This window comes from Desmodus rotundus, chromosome 8 (genome assembly GCF_022682495.2).
Source record: "Desmodus rotundus isolate HL8 chromosome 8, HLdesRot8A.1, whole genome shotgun sequence".
Taxonomy (NCBI): Eukaryota; Metazoa; Chordata; class Mammalia; order Chiroptera; family Phyllostomidae; genus Desmodus; species Desmodus rotundus.
Window position 1 is genome coordinate 16,720,496 of NC_071394.1, and position 14,737 is coordinate 16,735,232.

The 14,737-nt window shown below is 38.7% G+C and overlaps 1 long non-coding RNA gene across 1 annotated transcript; it reads left to right on the forward strand.

Moving 5' to 3' along the window:
* Positions 1–1,481: 1,481 nt before the first annotated feature.
* On the forward strand, positions 1,482–13,276 carry LOC123477893 (uncharacterized). The gene is made up of 3 exons (XR_006652919.2): positions 1,482–1,687; positions 7,646–7,835; positions 12,694–13,276. It is a non-coding gene; the product is annotated as an uncharacterized lncRNA (long non-coding RNA).
* Positions 13,277–14,737: the final 1,461 nt, after the last annotated feature.

A 14,737-nucleotide genomic window follows, 5' to 3' on the forward strand; every position in this document is an offset into this window, starting at 1 on the left:
GTGAGTGTGTGGCAGACTGTATTTTCCAAAGATGGCCACGACAATGTACCCCATCCAAAACGTTCTGCTTACAATGTGCCATTGACACTCCTTCCTTGAAACTGCACCAAACTTTGTGACAGCCTCAACCAGGGAAGTCTGGAAGAAGTGATGCCAAGTGACTTCCAGGACTAGGTCATGAAATTGCTATGGAATTCCCTCTTGTGCTCTTGGGATGCTTGCTTTTATTACCCAGTTTCCATGCTGTGAACAAGTCCAGGCCAAATGGATAAAAGCAGGCATTCTTCCCAAGAGCCACAAAGGAGTCCCCAGCCAATAGCCAGCATCAGCCACCAGACCTGTGCACAGCGATGCCTCCAGATAATACCAGAGTCACCCCCAACCTTTGAGTTTTTCCAGCTGAAAATCCAGATAAAGTGGAGCATATACAAGCGGTTTCTACTTCATGCTCTACAAATGTGATCTGCAGAGCCCATGAGCATAATAAAATTATTGTTTTGTAGTACCAACTTTGGAGGTAGTTTATAATGTAGCAGTAGGTAACTGGGTCTAAGTGCTAAAGCCATTAGGTGGAAATGAGCATTGCGTATTCAGTAAACTCACCATGGCTTCCATGACTGAGCAGTACTCTGCCTTGGACCAAGTGTAGTGATGGGGACAGGGAACATGGAAGGACAGATTGCATAGGGCCTTTCAAGCCATAAGGAGTTTAAACCTCTTTTTTAAGTATAGTGGGGCCCCATCATCCTATATGACAATGACCTAAAAGTCTAGTGTAGAAAGCACTTTGACCTTGGGGCAAAATTATATGGGTTCAAATGAGACTTTCATCATTTATTACACATGTTTCCTTGGGAAAAATATCTGGTAATCTCTTGAAGCCTAAGTTTCATCTTCAGGAATGAAAATAACATTTACTACCACTGCATAGTTTGTTGCAAGGCTCAGGTGATCTAGCATGTGTGCAAAATCATGCAGGAAAGTAAAAAAAAAGCATTTCAGACTTTCAGAGTTTTGAAATAATATGATAGCTAAAATTAGTTAAAATTTTAGGCAGAGAAATTAAGTGCATCAACTTTTCTTTTCAAAAGTGGACTGTCCACAAACTGATTATACCATGCCTACATGGGACTATTAGCCAACTTGAAACATGTAGTCCACAATTGACTTCAGATTAATTATCAAATAAATGTGGTGGAATATCTGGTAGATAAATGGAAGGTAACACTCACAGATTCTGTTAGGAAAGGCGGTGATGGTTATTTGCATAGAAAGAAGGAAGACTAGAACTTGTGAGTATTTTGAACAATTTTCCTATGAAAGGTACCCACCTTTTGGTAACCCAAGGAGTATGAAAGCCAGCAAACACCTCATTACAGGGCTGGGGTTTCTACCCAAAGCCCTCATGTGTAATTTCAGTGGTCTGGGTTGGATGATTAGAATTCCTTTTGTTTTGACAGATAAGCTGATGCAAACTGGAACTGAAAACAACTGAACAGAACTCTGTCCCCAAAACCAACACCCAGGAAGTTTGAGTAGCAATGCAGGTGGTGGGGGATTGAGAAACAGATGCATGTGTAGGTGGATTCCTGCCACAGAGAACAGCACTGAGCCTAGACCACCTCTCCAGTGTCAGAAGGCAAATACCATCAGAGAGGAAGTGCAGTGTTCAGAGACTGCCTCACAGGTGAGCAGCTTAGGATTCCTCACCACTCTCCCTAGATTTAGCAATAACAAAGCTGTACTGGGGTGTCCAGCCTTTTGGTGTTTCTGCGCCACACTGGAAGGTGAACAGTTGTCTTGGGCCACACACTAAACACACTGTGACACATAATCACAAAAGAATCTCATAGTGTTTTAAGTAAATTTATGATGTTGTGTTGGGCCACATTCACAGCCATCCTGGACTGCAGGTTGGACACCCTTGCATCAGTAGTGAAAATTTTAGTAATAATAACATTTATTCAATGCAAATGCTTTACATGAATTAACACATTTAATATTCACTATGATTCACAGATATTTTAATAATCACTGATAATATTATTATCACCATTTTACAGGTGAGAAAAAATGAGGCTTAAAGTGCTTAAGTATTATCCAAGTCAGTTCAGCTAGTGTGTATTGGGCCTGAGATTTGAACTCGGGTTTGCTATGACACCAAACTCGTGGTTTAACAGCTAGGATGTACTTTGTTCCTAATCTCTGAAGGGAAACCACACTCACTACACTCAGGCACAGAAAAAGCTCTTCCTCATCGGAATTGTGGGTCGGTCCGACTACTCACCTCTTCCATGGGCTTGGGGTAAAAATGACTGAAACATGACCTCTCCCTGTTGGGGACCAAGGGAGGAGAGAAGGTGGGTAATGAGAAGCAACTTTTACCAATGTTCTTCAAAGACTAGTAAGTTAAAGTTATTAAATTTATCCACATGAAACTAAGTTCCATCATCACTGGTATAATTGACAGTCTTTGAAATTTGGAAAGCATAATCTATTTATGAAGAAAAATAAGTTATACCAGCATTTTTTAATCTCTATATTTATTCAAGTCAGAAACAGTACAGGCAGTTGTCTGTGAGACATGATTTCATACTTTACTTTAAAATATCCTTCCCTATTCTGTGCCTAGTGCCTGAAATCCTATCATTAGCTGCTCATTCCTTGGGGTTCAGCATTGTCCACATAATGTCAGACATTCAGATGATGGAAATTTTTATTTTTCTTCTGGAAGTCTCACTTTGAAGACACAGGCTTTATGAGTCACCTAATTCATTATTTGTGATAATAATGGACATTCTGACGAGAGCATGTTCCAACGCGGAACCGGGTGCAGAGATCAGATAAAAGGCAAGCAGACAGAGTGGCACAAAAGAGCTTTCAAAACCCATTTAATGATCAGTTTCGAAGTATTTTACAGCTTCAGGCAATGTCAGGTTGGACAGAAAAGAAGTCAGTCCCAAGACGCTGTAGTGAGATCTCTGTCTCAGTGAGGTCTTGTTTGCCTTCAAATAATATCAATTGATTATATTTTAAGTAGGAGTCAATTTATCTTTTTTCCTTTCTTCCCTCCTTCCTTCTTCCTCTCTTTCTAAAGTTGAGCAATTCCGGTGTGGAACACTTTATTCTTTGGGGATTTGTGACATGATAAATGCCTGATATTCCCTAGTCACTTTCCTTTGTCAACTTCTTCTCTATCTGGTGTTCCACAGGCCACAGCCCTGGGTCCTCTTTATTCTCACTCTCCGCTTATTCTGAAGCTGCTTCCACCCACTTCCATGTCTTTATATACCACCTATAAGGGAAAAACTCCACATTTATATTTCCAGCCTGCTCTTCTCTTTGGAACTTCAGACCTGTATAAGTGACAGCCTCCTTGAAATATCTACTTGCATATTTCAAACATAACATGTTTAAAACCAACTTCTTGATCTTCAACATTCCTTTCCCCCAAAGGCTCTTCCTTGAATGTCAACCTTCTCAATAAATGACACCTCCTTTCCCCAGGATATTTGTGCCAGAGGTCTGCCCTGAAGCTTCCCTTTTCTACACCCTTTCAATCCTTAGTTCCTTTTGTTTCTACACATGAAATATATTTATAATTCACCTGCTTAAATCCATCTCTATGGCCTGTCTCCTAGTCCCAACACGTCATCTGTTTCCTAGATTATAGATTCCTAACCGGTCTACTGAATTCAGTGACTAGTTTCTTAAAATCAGTGCCCTAATACAGGGGTGTCGAACGCATTTTCACCAGGGGCCACATCAGCCTCACGGTTGCCTTCAAAGGGCTGAATGTAATTTGAGGACTGTATAAATGTAACTTTACTCTTTAACAGTTAAGCGAGAGCTCAGCGCTGCCACAGGGTAGGAACAAGGTGCTGGACCAGGTAAAACAAGGTGGAGGGCTGGATTCAGCCCACAGGCCTTGTGTTTGCCACCTGTCCCTAATACAACCCTTTCCATTAAATTGAAAAGGAAATAAATGAAAGGTCTGTAGAAAAAATTAAAAGTATAGAAGGTAGCACATCATCTGTCAGGGGTCTTCTCAGTGGAGTTTCCTTACCCGGAAGAGACAAAGGGAAGGTGTTCTTCCTCTGGGCTTTTCTGAGTCTGGATGTGGCACGTGGGCCCATGGGCAGCCCTCTGGCAAATGTGAAGGAAGCAGACATGAGGGAAAAGCCCGACAGACTTCAGAAATCGAAAGACTTGGGATCCATGACAAAAACAATGAGCCCTGATGAAGCTCATAGCTTGATACTCTGATGAGGCTCCTTCTATCTCTTAGGATTTTATGTGAGATGATCAATATCCTATTGTTTAAACCAGTTTGAGAGATGGGTTTTGCTACCATAGCTCAAAGCATCTTAAATGATAGATAGAAATTAGACCAAGAAATCAGTTTAAACCTGTTGAATTAATCTAAATGAGAGACCACAGGAGAGAGTAAAGATGGATTCTGTGTTTAAGAGATTAACTCAATGGGACCAAGACACAGAGAAAGAAACCAGCATGGGGAAAACATGAACACAAGTAAGGGGGAGGGGAAACGTGATAACAATCACAGCCGAGGTACACATGAAACACTACGGGAACTCAAAAGAGAGAGTTCATTTCTCAAAAGTAAGTATTGGGAAATGCTTTTCTCAAAAGTAGGTATTGGGAAAGGCTTTATGAAATAGAGACATATGAGATAGAAAGGAACACAAAAATAGTTTTGACAGGCACCAAGGTAAAGTAATAACTCCAAGCATAAAAAATTACAAAGCTAACATTCTAAGTTGGAGACGGTAAAGAAGAAATATAATGCATTTACAGGAATAAAAAAAGTTTGGAAAAGTACCCTGAAGTACAAGTTTGGAAGTTCAATGCACCACCCATTGTGCAAGAGAGCCTCAAAACTTGAGTGTAATGTGGTGAGCAATTGTATCTGTGAAGCACATTACTTCATTGTATATTACTTTTGCTCTGAAAAAAACGTTTTCAGTACTTTTCCAAAAACTATTCTCTTACAAAGCTGCTACTTCTGGGTTTTATTCTAAATTTGATGGTCTGTTAAAGCAGAATTAATTGAGTAAACTAATTTTGTAAGTTAGTAACTTCTTAATAAAGCCTCATTATTTTCTTGGTAAATAAGACACATTTAGAATAATATTTTAATGATCTCCAAGTGCAAGATGACAATAAATAGTATTAATTTCCCCTTACTATGGTTAATTTTGTGAAAAATTATAATGCAGAAAGTTAAGATCTCACTTAAAAAAAATAAGATTGATAGGCCAAAATCATGAAAATTCTTGTGACACCATTCTAACTCTTTAAATTATTTAAACTCAAATAACGAAGGCAGCATATTAAAGATATCAATGAACTTTTACACTCACGGCGTTAATAGCAGTGTGTGTGATGGGCATTGAACCATGTGACATTATATTTGTTTATGTTTGGCCCACCAATTAGACATTTCATGTAGTTTAACCCAATGTACTGTGGATTAAATCCTTGTTTTTTAACAAGGGTATTGCAGTTTTAAGATATATTTGTGAATTTATTCTGGTTTGTAGTAAATAATTTTCATTTTAAGAGACTTACCAGTTCTGGTGATTAAGCTTGACTTCTACCCAAGGGGAGGTTGCAGTGTAGCTGGATATATTGGAATGTGCCAGACTATAGTGTTTCAGTCCTTTATGCATCGTATTAGTTTTCCATTGATGTGTAACTATTTACCACAAACTCAATGGCTCAAAACAATGCCCATTAATTAGCTCACATTTTTGTAGGTCAGAAATATGGCATTGTGTAGCTGAATACTCCGCTCACAGTATCACAGGACTGATATCAGGTATCAGTCAAGCTGAGTTCTTTTCTGTAGGCTCTGGGGGGAAATAGGCTTCCAAGCTCATTTTTGTTGGCAGAATTTAATTCCTTGAGGGTGTAGGACTGAGGTTCTTGCCTTCTTACTGGCTGTCAGACGGAGACCACTCTCAGCTTTTAGAGAACTTGCACCAGGAGCAGTTGTACTTGAGAGCGTTGCATATACTTCTCTGTCTCTGCCTCTGTCTCTGCCTCTGTCTGTCTGTCTGTCTCTCTCTCTCTCTCTGTTTCTCTGCCTGTCTCTGCCTTTGTTGGTGCTGAAAGTCCTGATAATTGAGCATGATTTCTCAGTTTCTGCATTATTCACATTTTGAGACAGATAATTTTTGTCGTGTGTATGGGGGCAGGGGGCAGGGGGCAGGGACTGTCCTATGCATTGTGGTTATTGAGCAGCATTTCTGACCTCTTCCCATCAGACGCCCCCTTACTTCAGTTGTGACAACTGAAACTCTCTGCTACCACTGTCAGATGTTCCTCAGAGACACATTGTCCTCACTGAGAACCACAGCCTCAGGGCAAGCCAATGTTCCGAGGGCTGCTAAACAAAGAGAGTTATGTGAACTTAAAAAAAGTTTCTCTCAGCCAAGGCAGCTTTAAGTTACTCACCAGAAACTACAGGGTTAGCGTTGGCAAGGAAACTGTAAGCCTCTAGTTACCTTCCCAATAGTTTTCTTCCCTGGACAAGATTTGCTGATGCTTTTTGCCTTTCTGATCACGGCGTCTATCTCTCAATCTATTTCATTGATTACATTTCTGCTTCTTAAATTAAAATCTGTCTTCCCTCTCTGGGATTACTTCATGATCACCTTGACTGAAGCATTCAATGTCTGCTACCCAGTTAATGACACCCTAAGAGACCCCTACTTGGTTTACTTTGGTTGGCTTCCACTGAGCACAATCAGTCATTGTGTATGGACTTAGCTTAATTCAAAGGTCAAACATTTTCAACTTGTTGTAACACAAGGACAGGACAGATTTCTCATATCTCATGTTTAGCATCCATTTTTTCTATTTTCTGTGATTTATAATTATAATTTAATGCATTTTTCTGTTTTCCCTGTTAAACAGAGAGCTCTCTGGAAGCAAGTAGTTTGCATACTTTATTCCATACCAAACGTGTGTAGACCTACATAGTGCCTGCTTTGTAGTAGTAGTGCTCAGTAAATATTTATGGAATGAAAAAAACTGTGTGTTTATGTAAACATTCACATACACCTATATACATCCACATACATAAAGTATTCTAGAGTCTTGAAATTTATGTTATCACAGAATATTCTAGTGTCACCTTTAAACAAAATAACATGCCTAAAAATGTGCACTTAATATGTGTTGCTGTTGTTTGTCTTCTCTGAGGAAAAGGCCATCTAATGGAGGCTTTTACAGTTAATAACATGGGTGATGGATGATGCACTGATTCTGATGCCTGAATTCATTAGGCATTAGCAATGGGTTATTCTGAAGACTGAGTGAGATCAGGGAGCCCAGCAGTGTCTGTCCTAGTATTTCTCTCCTGTATCTAGCAAGAAATTATCTTCTCTTACCTTCCTAATGAAAATACAATAAAATTTAGAAGTACATGTTTTTAATAAGTAACACACACAGTTTGAGTCCTTCACTTGTCAAAGTTACTTAAGTGTAAATGCTATTATAGCTGAAGTGTTGTAACAAACTCAGTTATTGTGATTCACAAGGACTATAAGTGAACGTCTGAGCATAAACCTATAGAATTGGAGTCAACACTCTCAGAGTATCTCTACTCCCCTTTCAGAAGTCAAGCAATTCTTCCTGCAAAAGGCAGCACATGTGGTGCCACCTGTGATCTTAAGTTTCTTCTCTCTACACCTCGGGAGCCCACCTGTAAAATGATGATCGCATTATGTACTGAGCAAGACTGCTGTGCCTCTGCATAGCAAGTGATTAACAACTCAGCTTTTCCTCTCCGTGGGCAATCACCTCTGGTAAGAAACACCCCTTTTAATGTGCCATAAAGAAAGTAAAAAAGAGGGATTGCCACTTAGATGACGAGCCAGTGCTATCTTATTATACAGACTGTAAGATACAGCCTGGTTTCTGAAATGTTCAAATATGAAAAAGTGTGTTTTATAATGAAAGATCTATGATGCGATTTAGAAAAGATGTGACTCTCATATTCATTTATTCAGCAAACTTTTCCTGAACACTTATTGCAAATGGCTATGATAGAGGTTAGGTTTACCTTCTTTTAGATTGCACAGTTTAACAAAATGTTGAAATAAGAGCTAAAAGTTTAATATGTGACTAAGTCTTAATGAAATATTTTTTTAAAGATTTCACTTATTTTCACTTTCTGTGAAAAAATATCTGATCTAGGCTTTGGCTTGGATGCTCAGGACAGAAAGATGGTAAAGACAGGGGCCTGGTGCTGAAGGCATCTGCAGTCTGGGGGGAAGACAGACGAGAGGACCAATCATTATGATACAATGGAATCATAATGTCAGGATAACATGGGGAAGGGAGCCAGTACCATCACGTCCCGATATATGGTGACCAAACTGTAAGGCCGTCCCTCCATTTCACAAGAAGATAAAAAAGAAAAAATGAAAAATGAAAAGCAATGTTTTTTGACCAACTTGAATTAATAAATTTTGGGATGATGGTCAATTAGTTAGGAATGATTCCCAGTACTTAATTTATTGACTACATTATGAAAGCTACTTATAATACTATAGTAATGCAGCTACACTGTTTTTATACCATTCACATACATACAGTAATTTTTTTTCCAAACCCCTCCCAGCGTGCTGACTTCATCCATGTCTTCATCATCACTAGCGCTGCTTGACTTGTCAAACTATTTTTTGGAGCTTGCCGTTGGCATTCTGTCTCAATTATTAGAGGAACAGTACATGTTCGATGTAGGTATTGTCATTGAAAATTTTATCCAAAGGTTCAAGTGCCAATATAAATCAACATGAGGATTATTTTTTAAAAATTTATCTTCTACAAATATATTGGTGATCATGTTATAACCACTTTCTGTAGTATAATTTTAAGTGATTGTTGAAAGCCTTATATTAAATAATGGTTTTTCAGGTATGATACCATACTGGAAAAAAATAATTTTAACTTCTATGTAAGTGTGCTTGCCAGCTTCTATTAACCATATTCATCAGGGACATCTCTGAGTATCAGTAGCAGTCATTTCTGCATAATATGACTTTTCCCAAACAAATTGTTATTCAAAAGACAAATGAAAAAAATTCCCATGATACAAGAGAATTAAGGTACCATTCTTTTTTTTAAAGATGTTTTCAAGAGGGGGGCTCATTTTATACTCAGTCATGTATAATTATGCTGAGAGAGTTAAGGAAAGTTTTATCTCTGTAGAAAATAAGACCGAGTCAGAGCTTGAAGGATTAGTGGGATGTTCCCAAGTACAGAATAAAGGAAAGAGAGGAAGAGATAAGACTATTCGATGCAGAAGGAGAATGCAGACTCAAAAATATAGTATTTTCAGGAAAAGATAGTTTCATTCAGCCGGAGCACAGAGTCAAGTACAGAAATGAAATGTAAAACTAGAGAAGCAGGTTGGGGTCAGATCATATAGAGTTAATGAGTTTAGATTTTATCTTGCAGGCAGTAGAAAACCATCCAAGGTTTTTAAATAGACAAATGATAATATTAGGGGTTTTTTTAAAGCTATATAAAATAGCTAAACACCAGGGACCTACATTAAAAGAAATATAATGTAATAGGTATAATGCAAGCCAGCCCTATGCAAAAGGAGTTTTTTACCCACATTTGTTATCTTCACCTATCACTTTTGTTTCTGTATCCATTCCCCCATCTACAGGATATTTATTTCATTCCATACTACCTACCCTGTATCCTCACACACTCCGCTTAATCCTCTTCTATCAAAAACTTCTTTTGGAGAAAAATAGGAAAATTGTTATGGACATCCTTATGTAATTAACCCAGCAACAACCATACGTTAGGTGCTATTGTCAGGATTTTTACAGACACCAAAAGCATGCCTACAGTGGCGAGGGAGGTTTTAGAACTAGAATTTCAGAAGCAGGTCTAGGGGAACACACATCCCTGCTCTTAAACGTGACATAATATGTGGGTCTAAAACTGTGCTGAGTTTAGCGTGCAGTGTCAAGGAATGTGCAGTCCAACCGGAGGAAAAGACTAACAGGTGGGGAACACAGAGGGGGAAAGTCCAGGGTGTAAATAATTTAGTGGTGAGGCCATTTGGAAAATAAAGAGATCTTTGCAAGACCAGAGACTCATGAAAGCAGGACCCGAAAGTGGCCTAGAAAGGAGACAGTCAAGGAGCGGGGTGACGGCAAGCCCGGTCATGGGAAGTGCAAGAACAGACACAGGGAGGTAGAATGCTCAGGATCATAAAGAATGACTAAACCAGGGAGAGGTTCCAGTTTTAGTAAATAAGATCGGATATAGGTAAAGGTTTTGTATATGAAAGACTCTGATGTTGAAGAGAGATTACACAGGTGGGTTAGTCCTTGTAACTTATGATAAGCTGTAGGTTTGGATATGATGAAAAAGATAAATATCACAAGACTTATCTGGCAGCCACACACAGGATGCATTATGTTTGCAAAGGGACAGAAGAGAAGCCGACTAACAACAGGCTTATACAGTAATCCAGGTGTGGAATGACAGTGGCCTCGATTTCTTTTCCCCCTTATGTGGCACTCACGGCATCTCCATGTCCATGAAGGCTGTCAGAAAGTGATGGAAAAACACGGCCTTGCCAACTTGGAGATGACCGGTTTCGCTGGACAGAGGCCATGGGCCAGTGAGTCATCGGAGACATTTTAAACAATGCACCCAGACAGGCTCACTTTGTTTTCAGCTACAATATACCTGGAAGGTAGGGTACAGTTATCATCAAAAACTGTGCTGAATAATTCTATGATGCCATAGACTGGCCATTCAGCCCATAAAACTGCAGCCTATGACCCACCCAGTAAATGGAATTATATGTTGAGAAAAAAGTCATCTACTGTCATATGTTAACGTCAGTAGGTTTTGCTAATTCAATAAAGGGTGAGTTTATCAAGATTTTGAGAAAACAACAGTTTCTGTGGTCACTCTAAATTATAGAGAAAATCCCTCAAGTGACTGTCATGGGCCATGTCTTTAATTTAGGAAAATGGAAGAAAAAAGTTTCATGTCATCGAGCACTGCGAGTGTTTTTGGATTCACATTCCTTCTCTATTTGCTTTGTCAGAACGTTTCTGCCTGCGTGCTCTGTGTATTGATGTGGGCAGTGTAATAAAGGCTTCCAGGAGAGACATACAGCTTCCTATTTGTATTCTACAGGACAGACAAACTCTACTTTAGGAGCCTTCCTGGACAAGCACCTGAATTTATTTAGATGCTCCTGGCATTTCAGAGAACCCAGTGCCTCTCTCTGCTTTCTCCCCTTAGATCTGTCTTATAGGAGGGTCAGAGTTTACACTCACCTAGAATAATTCACCGAGGAGCAAGATTAGTCCTCGGCCATGGCTGAGTGAGGGGTGCCTCCTGAACCATCATCTTACCAGACAGGAAATGTGCACTCTGCTCTTAGGGGCGTGTGTTCTGTGAGAAAGGAGACTGAGCCGCATGTCATCTCTGAGGGCAGCTTTGGGGAGAACTGGGGGAGGAAGTGGGGACCCTGAGTCCTTTAACCATTAGTTCCATAAGGCTGGCGCCATCCAACAGAAACATAATGGGAGCCGAAACATGAGCTGCATAATGTAATTATCCATTTCCTTGTACCCACATTCAAAAAGTAAAAATAAACAGGCAAAAACATTTTAATGACATACTTAATATAATCTAATATATTCAAATTATCATTTCAACAAGTAATTGATAGAGACGTGATTTATGTACATTTTGTGTTCTATTTTGTATGAAATCCGGTATCTCTTTTACATCTCCACCACATTTTAATTTGGAGTAGCCACATTTGAATTGCATAATAACTACATGTGGCTAGGGGCTAGCCTAGTACACCCTAACTTTTCACAGAACTGCCCAAACCAGGAACAGTGTTTTCATTCAGAAATAAGGATTAGCTTATCACTGAGATAAGCTCATCAAGTTGAATAAGGAAGAGAGAAAGGGGTGAAGAAAACTCAGTTTTACAATCACTTTAACCTAGTATTTAAGTTTATTCTCATAATTCTAATAAGCTTTTTTTAATGCACACTGATATGACAGCTGTCACATTACAATCTAACAAAATTGTTTCGAATGAAGTTAAAGACAAATTAGCACTACCAGAATCATCATATGGAAAAAATAAAAAACAAGAAACTAAAGGAACTTTGTGGCCAAGCCAATACCCCTGCAGTTCTCTGCTTCCGTGACTCAGCTGAGACCTTCCAGTCAGGCAGTGACGAGACACTGGAGGCAGTGGCTCCTGACACAGAGCTGGCACGCATTTCCACCAGAGGCAAATCATGCGATCCCTGTGTCAGAAACTCCTCCTTAAAAGCCTATGAAAGGAAATGTGCTACACAAATAAATGATCATCAAAGGAAAGACTTGCTTCTGAGACACAACCTGTGTGTACAGGGCGACACAGGCCTTCTGAGTCACGCCCACAGAGCTGCCCCGTCTCCTGACTAGCACACCCTCCCCAGTCCCTGTGTGAAACTACGCTATGGTTTTGGCAGAGAAACGGATTGGTATTTGGCTTTATCATTTTAATACTTCTATAAAATACCTGTGTAACCTGTTCTAATCTGTCATGAGTAGGAGTTAAAGTGGTTTCCAATAAGTAAACTGAAACACTTCTCTTGATTTACTACGTAGGGTTGCAAGGAAGAGGAAGTGAGTTCAAGATAGAATAGTATCTATTGGAACATACAAGGTCTGTGTGGAAAAAGTCCAACCATTATTAATATAACGAGAATGGTTTGTGCGACATCATTGTGACCCAGAAGCCAAGGAGAGTGGACTGGAATGAGCATGTGTAAACAGCGATGACATCACTGCACTTAGTCAGTGAGGGCAGTAGATGCCATTAGTGAGCATGTGTACTGTGTGGTAGTCACACTCAAAATGACTGAGCAAGTAGAGCAATAAATCTGGATCAGATTGTGTGTTAAGCTTGAACTTTCCTCTGTGGAAAATACTGAGATGGTAAACTATTCCAATGATTCAGAAGGCCTCAGCTACAGGCAACTGGTGATTGGCAGCTTCATCAGGACAATGAGTCAGCTCATCCATCACATCTCGTGCAGAGTTTTCTGACAAAACATCAAATCTCCCAGGTGACTCAGCCCCTCTACAGCTCAGATTGGTGCCCTGCGACTTCTGGCTTTTTCCAAAAGTAAAATCACTTTTGAAAGGTAAGAGATTTCAGACCATCGATAAGATTCAGAACAATACAACGGGGAAGCTGATGGCCATTGGGAGAGCTGTGTGAGGCCCCAAGGTGCCTACTTTGAAGGGGACTGAGGCATCATTGTCCTATGTACAATGTTTTTGTATCTTGTATCTTCTTCAATAAATGTCTCTATTTTTTCATATTACATGGCTGGATATCTTCTGGACAGACCTCATATACCAACAAAATAAAAAAATAAACTCAAGCCAGTGTACCAGTAGAATTGGTACTTCACTCAAGTTCATGATTTAGATATTAAGTCCCTGTAGAAATTTGTATGACTTTAAGCCTTGCAATCTGCTACCTTGTACTTGCTGGCATTTTGTAGTACTATGAAGTATCAGTATTTCATGCCAAAGCTTTAGAAATATTTTTTATTATTGTCTTGAAAATTTGCTAGTGCCCAATTTTCACAAGCAGAATTGGCTTTATAGTGTATGAGTATTGTGAATACACTACTTTTTTGTTAAAAGTTTATGTGTGGCTATAAGATTTATAACTCCAGTTCCTTTCAAGGTATAACCTACTCTTCATCTCAGAAAAACAACAACAACAAAACCAATTGTTTCTAAATATAATCAAGGGCCATGCCCCCAAATTCTAAGTGCTTCAAGCTTCTGTGCAAGATATATAAATGGAAAATACAAATATGAAAACTGAGATTTTTTTCAATAAAACTCCCTAAACTCCAACCTTCCTATTTTGATGTTTACCTGTCTTAGAGCATACTTCCAAATATAGACCTTTAGCTACCAAAGACATAAATTTAGCTTGATTTTTATTTACCTTATTTAAATTTAGATCTTAAATGAGTCAGGTTCAACAATTTTTAAATAAAAAGTGTTCATGATTTCAGAAAGTGTGAAAGTTCTGTACAGTAATTGAGAAATGCTATTTACTTAAAAAAACAAAACAGGCTGATCACATTACTTCTGTTCTCTTTTCATAGGAAAAATAAAGGAGCTAGCCTAGCCTACTCTTCCTTCTGAATAAGAATTTTGTTATTTCAGAGTTACATGTATGCTTACTATTGGAGAAAAAGAGCTACATTTTAACCATTTAAAATAAAGATGAAGAAAATACATAGACAAATCAATTCATGTCATGTCACTTTTCTCTGCCACACTAAATTTTTGTTTTATAATTGTAATAGATTATATTTATGCATACCTGGACATATATACTATAGAAAATACACTGTTTTCTGAAACTCTAATATTTAATACTTCAGCAAAAGCAAGGAAGAAAACCAGATTATTGGGGGGGAGGAAGTTCTTAAAGCAAATTCTCTTAATATATTTAGGTTAGAACTAAATGTATGTTTCCAGTGTATCTTTTTAGATCTGAACAGATAATTTCTTTCATCTGGACAGTTGAAAGTAACTAAGACATTTTTTCAATAATAAATTTCTTCTTTGTATTGTCCACCAGTAATGAACAAGTAAGACTATCCTAGCATTTGTTTAA